Genomic DNA, 21,093 nt, shown 5'->3' on the forward strand with positions numbered 1-21,093 from the left:
TACGACAGCTTTAACAAATATGGAGAAAATATATTTTTTATTAAAGTTATGTACTGCAGCTTGAATAAAATGCAACTACATAGCATTTTTAGAAGTCTGGATTGCTTTATGYGTATTTTGAACATTACCTTTGACTGTTGCTCATGGAGACATTTCAGTATCTAAAACTAATAGAAAACATTTAAACAACCTACTTGCATACTGGATGTGGACTGCTGGATGTTAAATTCATGAGCAATAAATATTGTGCTAATTATCAGTATTGAACCAAAGAAAGCAACTCAGACGCAAGCCTTTAAAATTGTGACGCTTTTTATGGGTCAAATAGACTCAAGAAATTGTAACAGTAGCTGCGCGGAGGGTCCAAGATTTCTGGCAGGGCCCCTGGTTGTATGTAGTAAGACTTTAATTTACATTCCATAGTATCATGTTAGATATTTGTTATTGTCCAGAGAAGCAGAAGTACAAGACAAGCTGTTGTTATTAACTGTTATGGTCAATATCGCCTTGGCCCTGTGAACCTGTGGTCTCATCTCCATCTCATCCCTCCGGGAGGTGGGGGCGGACCTTGAACACAACCCAGTGTTTATATCAGCAGGTTGATAGCAGAGCTGGCAGAGACAGAGACATTCCTAATGTGTCAGAGCAGAATAATCCCATCGCAGTCAGGCGCTGGTACACATGTGAGTCAAAGAAACTTTTATACGGGAGTCGCATTTAAAGCATCAACATTCCTTTAGAGCTTTTAAGATGCGTTTCTAATTCTGACATACCTTCTAGAATGCATTGTGATGTTTCATCAAGAAAGTATAAACTTGCATAAAGTTTGAAAAAGAAAAAAATCTGTTTAATAAACACCAGTTATAGCTACAGCAAGTATAAACAACTTCAGCAGTAAATATGTTTGTATTATATATTTGTGATCATGTTTATTGACAGTCGATGCTGTTTGTAGTTACAAAGTCAACAGCAGCAATCTGGGTTATTTAGTCTGTACATTTTTCAAAGTTATATTTTTATCATGTTATTCATTCATTCATAAATGTCATAGTTTGAAACTCAACATTTAGTTAGACAGTTAAATATTTAGCTCCAAACTATGGCGCACCAAACTAAGTATTTAGCAAGCTACATACAGAGTTAATATTTAACAAGCTAACATGGAGTTAAATATGTAGCTTACTAACTAAATGTTGGACAAGCTAACATTTAGTTAGCTTTGTTAGGCAAGCTAACACTTGCCCAACAAACTATTTAGTTAGCACTAGCTAACTAAACAGATTTGGCAAGCTATGTGATCTAGCTTTGGCCTGTATTCTCCACCACACTCATCCTGATATGAACATGCAGACTGTCACATCAGAAAAAAAATGACAGTTCCCTCGCTTTCCTTTCCAGTAAAAGCTTTTTAATGCTCCTCCGAGATCAATAACATTGAACAACATCTTTAATGACAGAGTGTTAGCGTAATGATTATTTGAGGATTGAGCTAAAGCACTGCCAATGGCTGCGTACAAAGAACTTTTTCATTGCAGCACCACAAGTCTTTGGGTTACCAAAATAGAGTTGGCTACGGGGATGCTGGGATGTGTAATGGGTGGTGAGGCAATTTCAGCAGACAAAAAGGCACAAGGCTGGTGCCATTATTTGAGAGGGAAAACCTGAGGTAGGCAGTGAAAAACAGGGCAAGAAGGACATTCAGAGACAGACAGTCAGAGACAGTAGGTGATTAGGGTTAGACATGGTGCCACAGCGAGGCTCGATCTATGGAAAGAGCCTCTTAGCATGATGTATGACGTACACAAAAATTACACTTGAAGCTAATGATAGTGGAATCGTGCAGCCAGTGAGGCTGGAGGAACAATAACTGGAGTAAGTAGTTCAGGCAGTTTTATAAATGTCATATCACTTATCTGCTTATGGCAGTACTGAAGACAGAGGCATTACAAGTGCTGGCTAGCTGAATTATTAGCGGACCACAACTGATATTTAGTCAGCTCTGTTTTGCGTTTTAAGCATCAGATGTTCAAAAATGGAAAAAATAAACTAGGCCTTATATGCCTGGGTCTATGCACCAATTACTGTCATTTTGTTCAAGTATGGAGATAGCCATAGCCATACTCTCCTGTCCCTGTAAAGCCAAGAGATCTCACGATTTAGCTAGTTATTTCAACGTTGCTGCTTATTTAGCATTATTTAGACTAAATCCATGGTTTAAGCAGGTGTTCCTACCTGATGGTACACAATAAAAATGGATACTAACACCATTGACTAAATCAAAGGTAACTGAAAACCCAATCATTTTCATCTTTTCGCTTTGTCAGCAAAAACCCCACAAGGGAAAATTCTTACGCAGTGAATATGTACTGGGCCTGTGACTGCATTCCCTGCCTATACTATAAAATTAGTCAAATAAACAGCTAATTAGCTCTGAAATAAAAGTATACAGCATTGGGTCAGTATCAAATTATTTTAGATTTTCACCTTATTTCTTCGCCATGTAAGCAGTGGAGTTTGTGAAGCACCTACATATGTTGGCATGTGTAATTAGAGGCATTTCCTCAGGTCAATCCTCCAATCTTTTAATTAAAGATGCAGCTTGGATTATATTGTCTCATTAAAATTGGAAAAGTTTTCTTTGTTTTGGAATATTTGGAAAAAAAAATTTTTTACCTGCATTTATTTGTTGGAACAGTTTTCATGAGATTAGTGGTCAGAAAGTCACAACTAATCTTCACACAGAACGTCATGTATTAGACAAATATGGTGGAAGTAATTTTCTGAAAACTTTGTATTTCATCTTATTTTCTCTTACTTCCTGTCAGGCTTTCCACAGTCTGGTCTGGAGAGCTCCAAATCACGCCCCAAAAGAGGCAAGTACCAATGAACAAAAAGCTGCAGAGAGTTTTCCAACACACAAGGAGCTTCTGTCGAGTGTCTTGCTTGTTCTTGATGATGCTGTTTGTTCACAGAATTCAGAGACGCACAACAAACCTACAGTTCAACAAACCTACAGTTCAACAAACCTACAGTTCAAACTAGACATTTGCAATCTACAAACAGAAACATAATCTTTGTCCGTTTTTGGGCCTCAGACCGTTAGTGCCAATAAGCTTTTCCTTGTTGGCTGATATCTCAAGATCTTGGTCATTATTTCCACACTGTTATTTCCATCACACTGGTCATTATGATCAATTTAATTTCATCGGACCACAACACATCACAACAAATGGGTCTTTGTCAATGAATACATTTACAAACTGTGACGTTTTAATGTTATTTTCGGTGTAATGACCTTTCACCCCATTGGCACAGGACTTGCTTCCCTGTGGATACGCTCTCCTCCCAGATGCAGCCGGTATCTTCTGCTTCTGTTCAGGGGTTGACACACATTTCATAGCAAACTTTTATCCTTTCTGGGACACAGTTTTCAGAAACAATATGAAGACTACATTCTGTCCACATTTCTATGTAAATAAGAAAATAATCATTCTCATTATTCTAACGTTCAGTGACTATAATTTTTAGTCTGAAATATAGAGGATATCTCTGCTGCTGCAACAGACAACTGCTGTATCTCAATGTTTAAAATAGATTAAGGCTTGAATAGTTTCACTGACTCCTTTCAGCACAACAATAGTCTTTTTCCAGCGTCCCAGCAAATATCGTTTTTGAAGCAAAAATTGACACCCAGTGAATCAAGAGAAACATTTGTTGTCCATCCCCATTGTTGGCAGATATCATGTGCGCATCAGATTTACAGGTGTATCAGAAACACACAAATACAAAGGTTCTGGTTACAACCATTGTGGAGAAAAAAGCAAAACAAATGGTGAATTAGGTTAACATAAATGCACTTTGTCCAAGTTCATATTTACATTAAACCAAACAGAAAAGAACACCATCTGCTAAATAATAACTGGTGTCGCAAACATTATGCAAAATGCAAGGGTGGGGATACAAATGTACATTCATATCTGTCATGATTTGGTATTGTTTGCGGTGAGAGACACTCGTAGGCCCAGGCAGACATTTAGAAGGTGTTTAATGATGATCCAGGGTAACAAAATCCAGAAATACAAGGAGCAACGAGTAACAATACGTGTAGTGACAGACAGACGTACATTAGAGGAGGATCACAGACAACAGGTGGGACTAAATACACAAGGAGGGTAATCACAGAAACGAGACACAGCTGGGAACAATCAGGACGGGACAGAGACTCACAGGGGAAAACAGGACACAGAAAACCTCAAACTAACACACAGAACCTAACAAGATCGTTTTCAAGGAAAACCAGGCATCATTTTCTTTTAGTTTAAAATTATATTCTACTCTCTGTAGGTCTTTTACCTAGAATCAAAAATAAAATAAATGAAATACTGTATTGCAACAAAGCACCTCTGAAAAAGTTCAGAGGTGTGAATACTAATACAAAGCTTAAATTTGTCTTTTTGAATAGTTTTTATTTTTTTTATTATTAACCTGAAGATTCACTTCCTCTTTCGACATCTGGTTGCTGGAATATTTCAGTTAGACTTAAATCTAAGTCTCTTTGACGAATTCTTAGTCAGAATTAGTCAAATATCTTGACAGGGTTGAAAATTAAATGTCACAGTAGCAATCAGTCAGTGCCTTCTATCTTAGCAGAGCAAAACAGGTTTACTCTTTACCTAGTGGTGCAACACACATCACAAATCCTGCATCGATGGTACTTTAGTGTACTATTGGTGCAGAGGGTACACAAAAGGTACCCTTTGCATCAATTGGTGACACCGATGAGTCCCGACTGGACAGTGCAGGATGCTGTCCAAGTGGCTGTGTTGTGGTTGCACACCAAGTGCAACATGCACCAACTGCTTTACGCAGAAAGACTCTGAAATAGAGATGGGTGCTGCACACAGTGTAGATAAAATCCAATAAAAAAGGTGAAGTGAAGACAACAGGGACTGAGAAGAGGAAAAATAAAGACTAGAGAAAGTAAAACTCAGATGCAGAATGCTCAAACAGAGAGGGGAAAATGAAAATAAAGCAAAACGAGGTTGCAAGCTTCTGAAAGTTTGGTGAGAATTTCAATTTCTTTAGATCAGATCCAGATCTTATGATGCAGGTCATGGCTTTCAACAATCCCATCCACGCTTATGTAAAGTTGTTAAAACTGCAAGAAAACCTCTAAAACTTATCATCAAACACTTGAAAATACTTTGGAAGGTTGAAACTCCAAATGGAGCCAAGTGGCCTTTTTCCCCACACATAAAATGTTACTTGTGATGTGCAATATCATAACAATACAAGCAGAACATGGGGGTGGAAAGGAAATAATAGGTGCAAAAAACGAGATCAGATTATGTATTTGTGCTGTGTATAATCTTTTAATCCGTCAGCCAGATAAAGGACAGTAAATCTGGTACAGGATCCCTCTGCCTGTTGTGTCATCATCAGATAACACTGATAAAACTGACCTTTGCAGCAGCTGTTTGTGTTCACCCAGCATTTAAGAGTGTCCATCACTGCACACGCAATGCAACCGATACATGATGAAAAGATCTTTGGTTTTTATTCGGAAATATTGTGGACATGCAAAACAAAATGGACCCAGATGCTTTAAAACAGCCCCCAATACCAAACAGTATTGGGAATATGCACCGTCATATTTAAAATATGCTTTTGAATAGCTGAAAACATGACAGGTTTTTCATGGGTTCAAGCCCAAATATGCATATTTCTTTTTATAATTTCTCTCCCATACAGAGAGAAATAATATTAATATCAAAGAGTTAATAACAAGTTTTTTTTTTGGAAAATAATCTTATTCATGTTTAACCAATACTAATATTTAAAATAACCAACGCTGATCTAAGCCCAGTTTTTGAATGAAATTGGTCAGTGAAGCTAACTGACTAATTAAAGATACATCAGTATACTTATTCTTCTTCTTTCATAGATACTTACTATTAAAGGGGAGTTTTTGTTTTGTTGTTAATGAAATAGGAATTATTAACTATAGTCATTGTAGTCACAAAAAAACTACAATCTATATTAGTAAATAGAAAAACAATAGAATTTATTGTGCATAAATCAATGCAGAAAAAAAATCTTCCGTTATAAATAGTGATGGTACATTTACAAACCAATTTTGTAATTTTAGGCCATGTCAAAAAAAAAAAAGACTTAGTGGCACTGAACAGAGATAGCCTGGTGGGGGAATAGTTAATTATTATAGAGGACCAACAGAAAAAGTGCAAGGCCTCCATCATGAAATTAGATATCAAATTTTAGGAAGCAACGCCTCAAAACTGAAAATGAAATTCAGTGTAAAATGTCCTACTGGGCTGATAATTGACTGACAAATATCTCTTAGTGTTAAGAGTCTGGAGGTGAGCTGATGAGAAAAGTTCTCAACAAGCAAAACGTATTTCAGTTGAATTCCTTCAAACAGTTTTGGTAAATGCTACAGCAAAAATCTAGAGATTTGTACTGAAGGAAAGATGTTCACTGAATAAAAAGTGAAATATAAAAATACATAAAGCTGTGAAAAAGTACTATTATAATCCATGGGTATTTGTGGCCTTGGTTATTTTTGTCAATGTATTTGGATTATTGTGCCTTGCTGTAAACTAAGAGTTTACCGCATTCGGTTCTTTCCTTTGAGTTGAGTTCTGCCTTATGTGTTTGTAGAGATTTTTAGTTTGACTTGTTTCCGTTTGTAGATCTTTTGGTGTTCTGGCTCAGCTAACTGGAAATGTTTCTGCTTTCCAGCGTCAGTTGCTTTTTGCCTACTATAAACCCTCTTTAGGGTTAGGGGTAGAGGTTGCTGCTGTCTTGTCCAGGTTAAGTCCAGCTCTGAAACATGAAAAATTACAATTTTATCTGGTTACATTTTTCTTGTGACGCTTCAATGTTTCAGCTCAAATGATAATATCCAACAGACATAACTTAGAACACCCAGAGCATCTTTTCTCTATCAGCTTACAGCAACATTTCATTGCAGTTCCAAAATTGGAAATATCACAACGCAAACCTGCATTGTATGACCTGCTCCATGTTCAAAATGGTATTGCAGTTGTAAGAACATCACAAATGAAGCAAGCAGAACTTTAGGGTCGGTGCTTTGTCCTGTTGTTTGTGGACACTGTCCAATGGGAGCGATGACCATCACCTGCGTGGCTTTGTTTGTGTGATAGTCTACTTGCTAAAGCAACATATCGTGAAAGCAAACTGTGCCCTTACCCTAACCAATAGAGAAAAATAAAATCTGCTTTTGGTCCAAACAAGCAGACCAAAGGATGCGTTTGTCCCAGAATAAATAATGGGACAAACACGGACCATAAAGATGTCACTTAAACGTTTTTTGATTGACACAGAAGCTCAATAAAAACTGAACAGTTCAATCATAATGCTGTTTATTATTTGTACTAATCCAGTTAAGTCAGTGGAGCTTATTTTTTGCTTACATTGTTGGGTTTTTCGTGAACATCTTGAAGGCTCTAAGACTTCCACGATGTCATATGTGAAAACAAATTATCTGCATACAGTAAGCACTTCATTGTTGCAGCTGTCCTTATAACATTATGTTGGATTTAAAACACTGTAAATTCACTTCTCATAACAAAATTGCATGTTTTTCATCTGTGTTTAAGGATTTTTTCAGCCTGTAGTTCTTCTCCGTTACCAATTAGCTGGAATAAAAAGGGAGAAGGAAAGATAAGAATGAGCCTTGTTGCCCTTGAGCTTTCCAAATGAAACTAATTACTTAAAAATTCTGCGACTGCAGCCTTGTAATGCTCTCACCCTCCTGGTGATTTGTTCCCTTGGCTTTTCACCACATGACAGTCATCAAAGCATCTGAGTCACAGACCACTTAGATTTTTCAGAGAAAAGAAAATGAGGAAAGAATTTCTTCCCCTCTTCTTGTTTAGGTAATTCATCCTACCTTCTATTTGTCTTTCATCTTCTTTCCTTCTCATCCGTTTACTCATCCTCGTCCAGATCTGTCTGTCCAATCATTTTTTTGTCTTGTCCTTTGCCCTAGGTTCATTATTGACTCATAAAGCCAGAGGTCCGTAGTTAAAACCCACGTCATTGGCTGGTTGGATGTCGGTATGAATAGCAGTAAGAGCCACATTTTCATTTTTTGGCTTTCATCACTTAATTAACTCGTAGTAAGAGAAGCTTTCGGTCATTTTGGCTGCAATACTGCCAGCTGATATGATAAAACGGGTCAGGCACAGTTAAGTTAATGGGGCTTGCAGTTTTTAATTATTCAAGATAGAATGCCATGGTAAATGAAATGAAACAATATTTAATCCACATGTAGATGGGGATATTGGTATAACAGATTGTTGGTACCTGTAAAAGAAGCAGCTTTGTTTCTTTTACTCCTGTAGCGCCTGCTGAGCTCCTGCTGCGCTGCACAGCATGGAAACATTAACTAAAGGTACATGACACTGGAGGGTATTTTTCTATTGAGTATATTAAATATTTACAATTTTATGATTTTTCCCCCCACTTCAGTCTTTGTGCAGTGTTGGACTTATTTGTACTGCTGTTATTTCAAACACAAACCATATTATGAGCAGATTGAGTTTGTAGGCTGGACTCTTGTTTAAAGCAGCTTTCAAACACGGAAAGAGCTAAAAGATACATTTTAGCCTGAAGGTGGCATTACAAATTAAGTGAGGCAACACTTTAACTTGCTAATGCTTAAATGTACATAATTATTTGCACATCAGGCATAGAAAACTATTATTTTTAAAGTATGATAACCTTCAATACAAATCCTACGTTGCTACAGAACTATCGTAATATTTTAAAACAACTTTTAGCATGAATCAATCTGTAATTTAAAACTGAAAAGCAACATCGTTTTTTATTCCGACAGCTACAAAAAAATGTAATTACTGTAAGGATCTGAGTGAGTTGCTGCATTTCCATTTCAAATGTGGGAAAAACTGATCATATTTTGCTAATGTCATAAAAATGCAATTGCGTTCCATTAAATAAACAAAATTAAAATCACATGTGAATAAATTCACAAAATAAATCATTTAAAAAACATGCCGCGGCATCATCCTCTGACCTATTGTCGTCTTCATCTTTTCCCCCGGTTGGTAATCACGACTCGTGATGTGGAAAAACTGCCCTCCTGCGCAGTTCTGCTCAAGAAAATATGACTTACAGGCTCTTCTCTCTGGCTTTCTCGCCTTTGCTTGGATGTTCTCAGGTAGAATTTCTACTGTCAGTGAACAGGAGAAGTCGTAATCGATGTGAGGGACGAGACTCAAACGAGGACAAACAATGTTCAAAGTAGAAAAAAGTTTCCATTTAATTCTTCAAAAAAAAAAATCATTAACAAAGCATAAAGATTTAAAGCAAAAATAAATCAAAGGACAAGTAACACATTTGGATCCAAATTAACTGAGGTCAACTGAACAAACAAAACTGACCTCCAAACAAAGAACAAAAAGCTGCTTACATAGGGTGGAGTTACCTAAATCTACCACATGAGGGAGACATCACACAACAAAAGAACAAATAAATACAAAATTAACTAAAGCATCCCATGAAACAAAGAAAACTAACTTTAACTTAGCACAAACAATAAGTGAATATTTAAGTGACAAAATTAAATAAAATCAACTTGAAGTCTCCCCCGTTCAGTCTTTCAGAAAATGGTTTGATCCAGGTTTTTCCTCCAGCTGGTTTATATCAGCAGCACCTCAAACAAAAAAACAAGCATAAGTAAACCATTCAGACAGACATTAACTAAAGTGTGCACCCATTAGAAAATGTATGTCAAAATGAAATAAACTTAAACAGACTATAAGCTATACTAATAAAGAAAAATATACTAACACGATGTGGTGGTGGTAGGAGCATTCACCACAATCCATGACACCGATTTTCTGCACTGGTTTAGAATTGTAGTCCACCTGTAGCTTTAGCAATATCAGCGGAGGAAGTGAACAAAGACTTCAGTCCGTTAGCTACGCTTCCAAATGTTAACATTCAATTTTTTTACAGGTTTTTCTTGGCTCTCGCGGCCTTTATTTGAAAGTGCATGGACAGGAAAGGAGGGTAAAAAGAGAGAGGGAAGACATGTGGCAAAGGTCACCAGGTTGGGATTCAAACCTGCAACGGCCGTGTCGAGGACTAAGGCCTCCTCACGTGGGTTGTGGTTAACCCTTGCACCACCACATTGCCCCAACATTTAATATGTCATCATTTGCTCAGCTTGGCTCTTCTCCCTTTACAGATTAGTTTTTTTACAGCACAGGCAGCTTCATACCAAAACACGATGTGAATAAGATTATCACGTGATAAATCAAAACTAAAACACTTTAAATTTAGTTACAGCTGGCTTAAAGATCTGTTTTTTCCAAACAAGATCTGATTTTAATCCTTTTTTTCCTTGTTTCAACAAAAGAAATTATAGAAAGTAATATCTCCTAAAATTGACTTACGTTTCAAACATTTGTAATGCGAGTTGAATATGGCGCATTTGACCCAGGATACAAGAATTTGTTTAACCACATGAATTAAACTAAAATTCACTTAACGTTGGAACTGGCATATGTCACAGACAAACGTTAGTGATTAGATAAAATTTAAAACCTCAGCAGTGTTCACTCCTTGAGAAAGAAATAATTTCTCAAGAGCAGAGAGTCCAGACCCTCTGTACAGAGCAGATAGGATAACTGCTTTTTTTCCCTCTTGCTCTAGATCAGGGGTGTCCAAAGTTGGTCCTGGAGGGCCGGCATCCTGCATGTTTTAGTTCTCTCCCTGGTTTTACACACCTGCATCAAATGATGGCTCGTTAGAAGGCCTAAGCAGAACACTGACTTGCTGAGGAGGTTGTTAAACCACTAGGGAGATGATAAAAACATGCAGGATGCCAGCCCTCCAGGACCGACTTTGGACACCCCTCTAGATGAAGGTGGACGCTTTTTTCCTCTGCTCCCTCCCTGCCCTTGTCTGCCCTGCTTGTCCCGTCTTTTTCTATAATTTTGGAGCCTCTCTTTGCACATCATCCAAATCTACAAATTACGGATCTGGTCAACCGATCTCTCAATGCAATTGATCAAATTTTCGACGAGAAGTCTGGGCACAGAGAGCCTCTTGTCCTGCAGGGACACTCAGTGGGATTCACCCTGGATTTATTCATGATAACAGAATTTCTGCTGTTTGGAGCTTGTGGATTCCTGGATTATCGACAAATTTGTGACAGACTTGGCCGAACTAGCAAACACTCAGAGTGTTGGTGTGGACAGAGATGAGGACTCTAAAACTCACTAACGAGTTGGAATCGATCTTGGAGAAGTTGCTAGTTTCGGATCAGTGGAACGACCAAACTAATTTGGATGATTGGGAACTGAGACGTATTAGAGACTTTGGAGAAGATTGAAATTTATAATCTTCCCGACCTAAGACATTCTGTTCATGAATTGGCTTTCCCCGTGTGGCCTTGGAAGGGCTGCATATCTCTAATCTCAGTGAAGATATGTAAACACAATGCTCTTCCCTCCTCACCCCTCCTGTATCCATGGAGTTGCGAAGCTGAACACTCCTAAGGACATTCCTAGATAAACACCTTATCGGGCGCTCAGCAACATTCCTTCATGGCTGTTACGCCCCCAAGATCTAGGGGTTTTTAGGGGGGGAAGTGGTCAAGCTGGCTCTTCGGAGATTTTAGCATCTCTGAGTTTGTAAGGCGAGGACTAGGACAGATGGGGCAATTAATTCTTAGGCCATCAGCATGGTTTAACTAATCTACTTCTAGTTGAGCTGTGACTGCAACTGGAGCACATACCCCATCAGGTTCTGGTGCAGGTCGAGTGGCACAACCTGAGCATGTTCACATGGCAAACGCGAGTCTTGTGTCGCCGATTAGGGGTACCAATGACGTAATCATTCTCCCCTACTTTCTCTAGAATTTCATAAGGGCCATCAAACCTGGCAGACAAGGCTGAACCAGGAATAGGTAGAAGTGCAACAACCTGATTTCCTACTTGAAAAACTCTTGACGGATGTTTTATCATAGTGATGCTTCATTTTTCTTTGGGAGTCAGCTAGATGCTTCTTAGCTAGAGCATTACACCTCGACATAGGCGCTCACGAAAGACTTGCACATACTTAGTCACACTTTTCTTAGAACTTTCTGCAGGAACCAAGAAAGTTTCTTTTAAAGCTCTTAAAAGGCCACGGGGTGTGTGACCAAATACTAATTCTGCTGGACTGAAACCAAGATATTCTTGAATAGCCTCTCCAGCAGCAAACAATACAAATGGAACCCTCTCATCCCAGCTTTTTTCAGTTTCCAGACAGTACTTGCACAGCATTAACTTTAAGGTCTGATGCCATCGTTCCAAAGCACCTTGGGACTGTGGGTGGTAAGCAGATGAAACAACATGCTTAATGTTTAAGGTTTGAACAACTTTGACTGAAAATTTGTTCCCTGATCCGTGTGTAGTGTTTTTGGTAAACCAAACAAAAGAACTTTGTCAGAGCTTTAACCACAGACTTTGCTGTAATCTTATTCAAAGGGATGGCTTCAGGAAATCGTGTTGCAGCACACATAATTGTGAGCAAATATTGATTTCCACACTTTGTTCTGGGTAAAAGTCCAATACAGCCTACTATGACATGGTCAAATGGTCAGTCTAATAGGGCACAATGGAGCAGGGGGTATTACCTGGTTAGGTTTACCAGCAATTTGGCATACATGACAACTGTGACAGAACTTTGAAACATCACGTTTCATACCAGGCCAGAAAAAGTGCTTTAACAGAAGTTGGTATGTCTTGGTAACACCCAAGTGACCGGACCACTGGCTTTCATGAGCCAGAGACAGAACCTTCTGTCTATATGTGACTGGTACAACAATCTGTTTAACCTTACCCCAGTCTGAGCTGCCTGCACCTGATGAAAACCATTGACGCATTAAAACACCCTGTTGCACAGAGTAAGCTTGTTTCTCTTTATTGGCTTTTTCAGCACTTACCACCTGCTTGAAACATCTTTGTAATGTCTCATCAGCTTGTTGATCAGATGACAAATGTTGTCTGGTCAGGGGGATGGATGGTCAGGGGGATGGATGGTCAGGGGGATGGATGCTTTCTCCCAGAGTGGACCAGGCTCCTTCAGCTCCACCAAATTTGAAAGTAACGAGATGTTGTTACTTTAGGGTTGTGCATCACCCTCGCTAGAAAATGGAGACATCAGAACAGAATCAGAAATGGAAATCAGGGTCTGATGAGTCTGGGGTTGTCTGATTTAAATGATTGTCTAAAACCCCCAGACTATGAAGTAGTAAACCTCCAGCAATGTCGTTCCCTATTCACATAGTCACCCCATCTATGGGTAAATCTGGGCATACAGCAATAGGGAAACACCTGGTGACAAGTTTTGATTTTATGTAAACTCTGTGGACTGGTCTTTGAGCATAGCCCATCTCTATCCCCCTCAGAACAGAGTTGTAACCACACGCACTCTTAGGTGAGAAAGGTAAAACATTTGAGAGCATGATTGATTGGGAACCTCCAGTGTCTCTTAAGATGCGTACTGGTTTTAAATCAGAGGGATCAGATGCAAGTGAGATTAAGCCATCAAAAATTAATGGTTCAAAACAGGGATCAGGTAATTTGTCACCACGACCAGTGCTCTTATTACGGGGTTCTTTTTCACAAAACCAAAAAAACCAAAATTCTGTTCAGAATTTGTCTGTGATTTGCGTTTTAAAGCTAAACAATCAAGCGAAATTTAGACATACATATTACAGCAATTGCTGTCGAAAAAAAGAAAACTTCTTGTAAGGCAGCAGCTTTAACCAGATCATAATCTAAGCCATCCTTTAACGGAAGCGCTGCCAACACCTCTTGAGCTTTACCAGAAAACTTRCATTGTAACAAAAGAGGCCAGGTTTCCCTAGGCCATTGCAAAGCACCAGCAATGCGTTCAAATGCTGCAAAGTATGAATCAACCTCAGATTCTCTGAAAGCAGGTACTAAAGAAATGCACTTACTGATGTTGAATGGCATAGCAGACATGGAGGTGGAACCTGGTGTGACAGAGGCAGAGGGCGCTCCAGTCTGGACCTCCAGCTCAAGTTTGCGAAGCTGTATTGCTTTCTCAGCCTCCTGATCTCAAGCTCCAGCTGAGCTTTTCTGTCCTGGGCCTTTTCCTCCACCTCCATCTGGAGACGTGCCAACCGCACCTTCAAACGAGCTCCATCTCGTCCTGAGCTCACAGACGACAGTGGGTCATAGCAAGGGAGTGTGCAAGGTGTCTTCCTCCGGTACCTCTCTCCTACCTCCACACTAGGACCATCTTTGAGGTCCTTCACAGACAAGGACTTTTGGCGTGGCACTGCAGCAACCTCAGGCAGATCAGGCTCTTTGATCACACCAATCTCCATCAACCCAGCCACTATCAGAGCCTTTAGGTAATGTTTAAGGACCTGTAGCTTAAAGTGCTCCATAATTTGCAGCAATTCACACTTGCGGCAGCTTTGTATAAGCTCAAGGGAGGGGTCGGCTAAAAAGTGCTCCAGACTGAATGAAAATCACATCGTTGCTGAATACAGACTATTAAAAAAAAAGTTCCTCTTTTAACTCTAGACACAGGGATCCTCCTTAACGAGTGGTCCCGGACGAGCCCCCACTTATGTTACGCCCCCAAGGTCTAGGAGTCCAGGAGCGGTAACATAAAATGTGTCCAGAGTAACAAGTGGAATGTAAAATGGTTTATTACAAAAGAAAGTTTCACAAGACAATACAATTTAACCCAATTAATGCAAAACAAAATGGAATTAAACTCAAGAATGTCAAGTGCAAATTAAAGTTACAAAATATCCAAACAAGTCAATTCAAAGTAAACTCAAAATAACCCAAAAGGGGGAAAAAAAGAACACACAGGGAGCACCAAGCCTCCCAAACAAGCTTCTAGCTTGGCAAAGCAATCTAAAGCTGTAAAGCTACGTAGCAAAACAAGCAGAAACAAAATAGTTCAAAACTGCCACAGCAGTTGTACAAAATGGTTCAAAACAAACTTCCCAAGCAGTTCCAAACACCAAACATGGGGGACAGCTTCACAAAACCTCTTCCAACCCACACAGAAGCAGTATTGCAGGGGTGTCCAAAGTGGGTCCTTGAGGTCCGGCATCCTGCATGTTTAGTTCTCTCCCTGGAGGTTGTAACAACTTTCTCAGCAAGTCAGTGTTCTGCTTAGGCCTCTAATGAGCCATCATTTGATGCAGGTGTGTAAAACCAGGAAGAGACTAAAACATGCAGGATGCTGGTCCTCGAGGACCCACTTTGGACACCCCTGCAGTATTGCCTACAAATACTGCTTACATTCTAATTTCTCAAAGTACATGTCGTCATAAAGTACCAGCATTCTTTGAGCTATCCGTGAGAGATGATCTCTTAATTGGTCATACAAATAAAGTTTAACTCGGCACTTGATTTCACACAGACATCTTCCTTCAGAATAGCTGAAAAGACGAAAGGAAAGTAAAAAAAATCACCTTGTTCATCTTCCATTGCCCTGAGATTCTGGCAGAACTCATGGCTTGTTGGTTCTGGAACATCCTCCACTGACACGGGAAGAGATGATTGCCGCATTTCTATCCCCAATCTGTTGCATTTTACAATACAGTTGAGGTAATTGGTGTTTACTAGCTATCATTTTATCACCCAATAATTAAAAGCTCAAGTAAGAGACCTAGTGGAGGAAAAATAAGACGTTACAACTAGAGCTACTGAAGTCGTTTTTACTAGCTGCTTTTAAATCCTTGAACTCAAAATGGCTCGTGGGAAAACTAGTGTTCAAAATTGATTAAATTCACAAATTTTTTAGGGCAGCCTTATTGTTCTATTAGCACCAGGAATGAATATTGTAGAGTTTTATTGATCGTCACTAGCAGTGCAGCGTGCTACTGTGTAATACTTTTATTGCTGAACAAGGAAAGGCCTCGTGAATAACACAACAGGCCAACTGAGCAGGCCAAAGCAATAATAAAATGACTAAAACCTGCTCAGTGGAAGGTATCATGCTCGACAGGAAGAAGAGATGAAAAGCCGCTGCTCAAAGAAACATGAGGTCAAAAAAATTGCTGCTTTTACAGAGATTTTCCTCTCTTTTCAGTGATCATATCTACAGGCAAAGTCACTTTGATACGCATAATTATATTTATTGCTTGCATTATCATCAAGTAAGAAAGCTGTATTTAAAAGGCTCTTAAAGAGCAATTGAGTTTAAGGGAATTTCTTCTGTGATGACCAGATTTTTCAGTTACAGTATGTTAGTGCTGATATGTTTCTGTTATTAGCCATCATTACAAATGCACACAAATTTTAGTTGATATTCTCCTAATGTCAAAAAAACATTTTCACAAATGTTTCCAGTAGTTTAAAAAATGTAATTAAAATCACATGTGAATCAGCTTATTCATGTCATTACAAATTATGGCATCAATGGATACAAACACAACATTTTCCATGACTTAATGCAGGAGCTTGAAGGTAAGTGTTAAACATTCTATAAAATAAGTACTTTTAGAGGCTTGCATAATAATTTGGAGAATACTCAGTTTAAACTTTCAAAATGGAATATAGTCACATTACGCACAATCAATACTTCTATGAAACTAACAAGCACTGACATTCTTAATCCTTTGCATTGATTACTGCAACAGGGTCTTCATAGGTCTAACCCTAATAGCTGGAGGTGATCCAGAATGCTGCTGCTGGTGTTCTCACTAAAACCAGGAGGATAGGCTAAAGTCCTTACACTGCCTCACTGTAGCTCAGAGAATAGACTTTAAACTACTTTTGGTAGTTTATAAATCACTGAAGGTTTTTTTTTTGTCATTGTAACCTTCCAGCCGTCTCAGGTATTCTGGTTCTGGTCTGCTCTGAATCCCCAGAGCCAAAAAATGGAGAAACAGAAGTCAGCTGCTATGCACTACAAATCTGGAACAAACTCCCAGAGAACTGCACAACAGTGGAAACATGGAGTTTCTTTATTCAAGGTTAAACCCATCTATGTAGAGCTGACTTTGATTGGTAGTAAGTAGAACATTGATCCATATTTTTGAACTGTATGGTTTTTGTGATTTTGATGTATTGATATTTGCATGTGTATTTGCTAGATGATTTTGAAGTATACTTGATGTTTTTATGATGTGAAGTACTTTGATAAAGTTCTGTTATTTGCATCTGTAATTGAGTCATATGAAGATCTGGCTGTTCACTAATGAATCTCTTCAGTTTTGTACGGTTAGATTCAGTTACTGCATACAGTCTCATTTCTTTCTTTTTCCCAGAAAAAGAAAAAGAACTATAAGTGAAGATGTACTTACAGTCCCAGTTGTGATGCACTGCTTAATTAGTCAGGCATGTAGGCATCGGCTCCTCTCAGACCGAGAAACCCTTAGAATTCCTGAGTATTTGGTGCGGATGCCAAACCATTACCATTTGTTAGTTTGTGCATAATCACATTTCGCAGTGCACATTTTGTCAGTTACAATGAATTTAAGAGAAATATGGCAACGACTATCAAGTATTGTGAAGGGCTTTCACATAATCTGTGATCTTCAAGCTTTCACAGATCGCACAAGTGGATTCATTGATTTTTAAATGATGTCTGTCTACTGCTGATTAACAAACAGGCCATCCATGGTAAAACTTTGTACAATGTGGAGTAAAACAAAGTTCCCAAGACTATATATGTACTAATACCAGTAATGACTATGGCAACATAAGAGGCACACACACCATCTTTGGCAGCTGCCATTTAGCGCCAAAGCACTCCTTGTCCTGCTTCCCCAAATAAACCAAACTAACAAACTAGAGTTGAATTGAAGTAGAAGAAACAGGACTGGAGTGAATGCATCCTAAATACAAGTCCATCTTTAATAAGTGGAGATAAGTTGCATGCAACCCCTGGGTTGGGAAAATGTCTCAGGAATAATCTGATGGTTGAAAGTGTGACAGCATAACACAAACTTTGTTAGTGTTCTGCATTCCTCCACAAACCACACATTCAACATCAGAAGATTCATGGGAAAGCATAGAAAAATGTGGAACTTTTTCTAAATTATTTTTAGCAATTTCTAAATCTGTAGAAGTCTGGAATCTTTTATTTGTATATTAGGACTTTTTTATGTGTTTCATCTTCAACAAAAGAAAGTGGACAATGATGGCTAAAAAGAAGCAGTGAAAGTTAATTAAATGTAGGATGTACATTCAGAGCTGACGGACTGAGCTTAAAGTTTTACCTACTGGCATATTTCATTTTTAACTTACATCTCTTAGGTGGTAAGGTGGGTTTTATGCGTTTTCATAGTCTTTGGAACAAGCAGATACATACATCAGATTTCCAAAAAGGGCAATAAACTGGGATAATTAAATGCTAGTGAGTTTCTGCATCTCTGATACTTACATTCTCCTGAAATGTAGGTATAAAATACTAAGTATATTGTTTTAATCAAAGAAAAACCAGCCTTTAGAGTAAATGGTCAAAATATTTTTATAATGAAAACGTTTATAAAGTCCTCCAAAAAACTAGCCCTTGTTAAATTATAAAACAGATTAACTTTTTTTGTTTTTATTCAGTTTAACTGGCCACACTCGGGTCTGAATACTTTCTAACCAGAAACACCAAAAAAACACTTAAATGTTCTGACAACATGAAGGTTAAAAATGAAAATCAGTGCCATGTCGTGGCCTAAGAAATAGAGCGGATGAGAAGCAAAGTCACTGATATGAAGCCATTTATAAGACATTGAAATTTCAGTGAAATGCAATGAGAGTCATTATCCACAAAGAGAGAACATACTGCAGTGGACTGCTGCCTGACTCATTGTTCAATATTCACACGATCACCTCTTCACTGAGCTTTCTGTGGATCATAGCCACATGTCATTAAAGGAAAATCTGCCCAATCTCAATATTTTCATAGAGCAGATCTGAAATATTTGAAAGAAAATGCAGCTTGGGAAACTGAGACACCTTGGTGCTTTGAGAATTTCCCTCTGGATTAATAAAGTATATTCATGTGTATTCGTAAATAATAGTTGCACTATTGGATGGAATTTGCAATTCTGTCGTAGGGTGGGGTGGTTGGTGGTGAGGAGATGACGCTGAGACCCAGGTAAGATGATGAAAATGAATAATTTAATGGTTACAGTGCTCAGAGCAGTCCAGGAACAAACAGGCAGCACGGCAGACAGATAAGCGCACAGCTAATTGCTGGTAGCACTGAAATAAAGACTGACAAACGGAGCTGACGCCGTCACAGGACTAAACCAGTACAACTGGGACGACGGACGGACACAGACAGCAATAGACAAATGATGACTGACGATAGACAATTGACAAAGATCCAACAAAGAACACTGACAACAGGTGAGGCTAAATACACATGGGGTAACCAAGGGAACGAGACACACCTGGGAGACAATCAAGGGGAAGACTCAGAGACAGGATCACACAGAAAACTCAAAAATAAACACACAGAAACACGGATCATGACAAATGCAGGTATTCCAGATATGCCATTTCTTTTCCTTTGTTATTCTCCCTGCTGTATTTCTTTCCAGAGTACAATTGATTAGTTGTGCTCTCAAGAGTCGAAATAAATAAAGTAAATATTAGATTCTTGGGTAACGTAAAGATTTTTGAATGAACTACTGAAATAGTTATTTAACATTTTAGCTAGTCACAGACATTTGTTATCCCTGACCCCCACCCTACTATTAAATTCTTACCTTTAATAGTAGTATCACGGTGTGGGGGTGTTTCCGGATTTGGATAGTAAATTATGTAACTATTAATTTGAAAATCCTAAAGGGAAATGTATGATCATCACTTCATTACCAAATACTCAAGCAAGCAGCAGCTTTGGGGTGTGGATTTTTTGATCCTCAATATGGCTCAAAAAAAGAAAGTGGTTTTGGTGTGACATCCATCCGTCCGTCCGTCCATCCATTTTCTAACACCCTTGTCCCTCAGTGGGGTCAGGAGGGTTTGCTGCTGCCTCTCCAGCTAACGTTCCGGGCGAGAGGCGGGGTCACCCTGGACAGGTCGCCAGTCTGTCGCAGGTGACATAGTCCAAGTTTCTCTTATCTTTGCCTGATTTAAATATTCTATAAAATCTACAAAGGGGCCAAAGATTTTCATTGTGCTGTCTTTTATTTTCTTTGTATTATTTACTGAATACTCTTGGAGATGTTACTGGTAAGCAGAGGGCTTTTACTGCAACGTTTGCTTCCACGTGGATCTTCTTTATGTGGTACTGGTCAAAAGCAGCTCTTTTGGACTTATTAAAAATTAAAAGCAGCCTAGGGGACGAGGAAGAGACAAGGATAGAGAGTGCAAACCAAGGGAGAAAAGGAAGCAGACGGTATATTTATGCTGGTTTTAACACCTGTAGTATTAGCAGATGTCATAAAAATACAGACAAGGTAAAAACGGCAGTAAGGAGGACTGGATGCAAATCTTAGTCATTAAAAAAGGAAAAATAAAACGAGTAAACAAAAACAGAAGAAAGAGGGAGCAGATTAAAAAAAACATTCTGCTGTTCAGGAGCTAAAAGAGACTTAATTTTCTTTTGAGGTCATCAGGCGTGTTTGAGCCTCAACGTTTGCAGCACTGCAACAGAAAAAAACTCCCCACTAAATTTAGACAATTTCAAGAGCACACTATGTTGAATGAAAGATTCTTAGTTCAAAGTAATGTCAAATGAACACACTGGGTGAGTGGTAAAGGCTTTACATCGGTGAATAAGTGTCTTCGAGGTCAGTATTTCTGTATTTGTTCTGTGATTTCCTTTAGGCAGCTTCATACGAAGCACTTCTAGTGCCATGAGTTGTTATAGTCAAGTTCCCACAGGATGGGTTGTTCAACAAGATAATCGTGTCCAATTTAAAATTATTTCTCTCAATGACTTGTTCTTCTAAATCTCCTTCTTAGGCTTACCTTTAATAAGCATTTAATTAGAAAACATGTAAAATAAGATTAATGGAAAAAAGACGCTTACCTCAAAGTCATTCTAATGCCATTTCATACTACAGATTCCTATTGCAAAAATTCA

General features: G+C 38.6%; 1 long non-coding RNA gene across 1 annotated transcript; it reads right to left on the bottom strand.

Annotated features, from left to right (window-relative positions):
• Nucleotides 1-9,418: 9,418 nt before the first annotated feature.
• LOC103476599 (uncharacterized) lies at nt 9,419-14,858 on the bottom strand. The gene is made up of 3 exons (XR_535502.2): nt 14,021-14,858; nt 13,001-13,201; nt 9,419-9,718 (listed from the first exon to the last, which is right to left on the bottom strand). It is a non-coding gene; the product is annotated as an uncharacterized LOC103476599 (long non-coding RNA).
• Between the last annotated feature and the right edge of the window lie 6,235 nt (nt 14,859-21,093).

The sequence above is a fragment of the Poecilia reticulata genome, linkage group LG15, assembly GCF_000633615.1.
Source record: "Poecilia reticulata strain Guanapo linkage group LG15, Guppy_female_1.0+MT, whole genome shotgun sequence".
NCBI lineage: Eukaryota > Metazoa > Chordata > Actinopteri > Cyprinodontiformes > Poeciliidae > Poecilia > Poecilia reticulata.